The sequence below is a fragment of the Elephantulus edwardii genome, unplaced genomic scaffold (assembly GCF_000299155.1).
Source record: "Elephantulus edwardii isolate Elephantulus edwardi_28Jun2011 unplaced genomic scaffold, EleEdw1.0 scaffold00006, whole genome shotgun sequence".
Classification (NCBI taxonomy): Eukaryota; Metazoa; Chordata; class Mammalia; order Macroscelidea; family Macroscelididae; genus Elephantulus; species Elephantulus edwardii.
This window is the reverse complement of record NW_006399756.1, coordinates 31,492,890-31,495,261: the sequence shown is the minus strand read 5'-3', so window position 1 is coordinate 31,495,261 and position 2,372 is coordinate 31,492,890. Positions and strand designations below refer to the sequence as shown.

The following is a 2,372-nucleotide window of genomic DNA, read 5'->3' as shown; positions in this document are numbered from 1 at the left end:
ACTTTATTAAGAAGAGTGTGGTGTCAGGATTAGAGGAAGACTCATCAGCAACCTGCATTATGCTGAAAGCGAAGAGGACTTGAAACGCTCCATAATTTCAAAGACTACAGCCTTCAATATGGATTACATCTCAACATCAAGAAAACAAAGGTCATTACCACTGGGCTAATAGCCAACAGCATCATAGGTGGAGAAAAGATTGAAGTTGTCAAAGATTTCATCTAGCTTGGATCCACAATCAGCATCCTCAGCACCAGCAGTCAAGAAATCAAAAGACCTAGTGACTGGGTAAGTCTGCTGTCAAAGAACTCTCTAAGGTGTTTTGGAGCAGTGATGTCAGTTTCATGCCTAAGGTGCCCCCGACTCAAGCCATGCTCTTTTCTTTTCTTGTTTTACATCCGAGAATAAGGATGAGTAAAGAAGAATCAGTGCTTTGGAGTTGTGGTATTAGAGAAGAGTAGTGGATATCCCATGGACTGCCAAATGAACAAGTATGTCTTGGGAAGGTACAGCCAGGGTGCTCCTTGGAGGCAAGGACGGTGAAGCTTGGGCTCACATATTTTGGGCATATTGTTAGGAGGGTCCAGTCCTTGGACAAGGACAGCTTGGAAAGGCAGGTGGTCAGCAAAAGAGAGGAAGACCCTCAATAAGATGAGCTTACAGGAACTGCAGCAGCTCCTCAGAGTTGGTGAGGCTGGCCCAGGATAGGCAAAGGTTCAGATCCATTGTTCATGAGATCACTATTAGGTATAGCTGTCTCAACAGCACCTAACACCAACAACATAGAACACTCAGACAGATTATGGTTTCTTTGATTACTTTAACAATGTATTCTCACTTGCATGCTTTAGTGCCCTAATAATTTCTTTTTTTTTAATGGGTGAGAATGTACATAGAAAAGCATAAACAAATTCACATGTTTGCATGCACAGTTCAGTAACACTGCTGGCTCACAGTCTCAATTAGAAGCACTCTCTTTCATTTTCACTTTTGAGACTCTCTACATAACACACTTTTCGTTTTACTCTGGCTTCTTTTAACATTTTCTCACTGATTTGAGTAACCTAATTGTGATCAGATGCTATTTTCTTCATGTTTCTTGTGTTGGTGATTATTGAGTTCCCTGAACGTACAGACTTAAAGTTTTCATCAGATTTAAAAAAAGAAAGAAAAATAAGAAAAGTACAACAATGAATGAATGGAATTCCAAAATCTCTGTAGATGTTCATTGAAATTAATAATAATAAAAGAAAAATAAAAAGGTTTTCATTAGATTTGGAATTTTTTCCACTGTACTAAAATGTTTTTATTTTTTTTTTTAAACTAAGAGTTCACAATTTGCTTTTGTAATCCTTTGCCCATTACTCCACTCGGAAACCATTATGTGATAGAGAAGGGGAGCAAGTCTTCCTTGTGCTGCTAGAAAACAGTCACAGTCACAGCACCACGATCTCCTGGTCAACTAGTACAAGTAATATAAAACTGATGCAAAGAAGCTGCACTCTGTCTTTATCAGTCTTGTCGAGTCATTCCTAGCCACATGGGCACCATCATGGGACAGGCAGGGGGCCTCATCACTCAGGGCCCAGGCATCATTGGCATGTGGCCTCCCATGAGTGATCTCTTTCCAGGAGTGAGTCCCTCTGGCAACATCTGAGGAGGAGAAGGACCCATCATTGGCATCATAGGAGGGCCCCCCATCTGGGGGGTATCATACCAGGGAGAGGAGGGCCCGGGAGACTAGGTGGAGGTGGGATCATGGCACCTGCTGGAGGAGGAACAGAGAACAGAGTAGGAAGTATCTTTCCTTGTTGAAATGCAGCCGTTGTTCTGTCAGTTAGGCTCTGAGGCTGCTCTTCTATCCATTTTTGGTAGTAGTCCTTCACATTCTCTGTGTTTCCTACCACTGTAATGTGTCTTTCTCAGATGGCGAGTCAGGAGTGAGGTACATGTCACAATAGTCACAATAAAACTTAGGCATGTTGATCCACACTGAACCTACTCAAATATGTTTTTATGATCTTTCTTTTGAGGACTCTGATTACCTCTATCTTGAACTTGGTGGAATTTTTCCAAAGGCCACTGATGCGCAATTCATTTTTCCCCTCTGTATGTTTCATTTTGGCTATTTTATACTAATTTGCCTTCTATTTTGTTAGATCATACATAATAGGTGGCAGTTACAGTTCATTCGTTTTGCAGGCAGGACCCTAGCAGCAGGCAAAAAACCCCCATGGTCTTTGATTGGAATACCTACACAATTTTAGATTAAAAGATTGACAGGATTGGCTCTGGTATTCCAGCTACCAGTTTACAAAGTGGTCTGGTTGGAGCTATGACTCATAAAAATCATTAAAGACCCACCCAGACAA

At 41.4% G+C, this 2,372-nt stretch overlaps 1 pseudogene; it reads right to left on the bottom strand.

Annotated features, from left to right (window-relative positions):
* Positions 1 to 1,512: 1,512 nt before the first annotated feature.
* On the bottom strand, positions 1,513 to 1,981 carry LOC102848171 (annotated as a pseudogene).
* Positions 1,982 to 2,372: the final 391 nt, after the last annotated feature.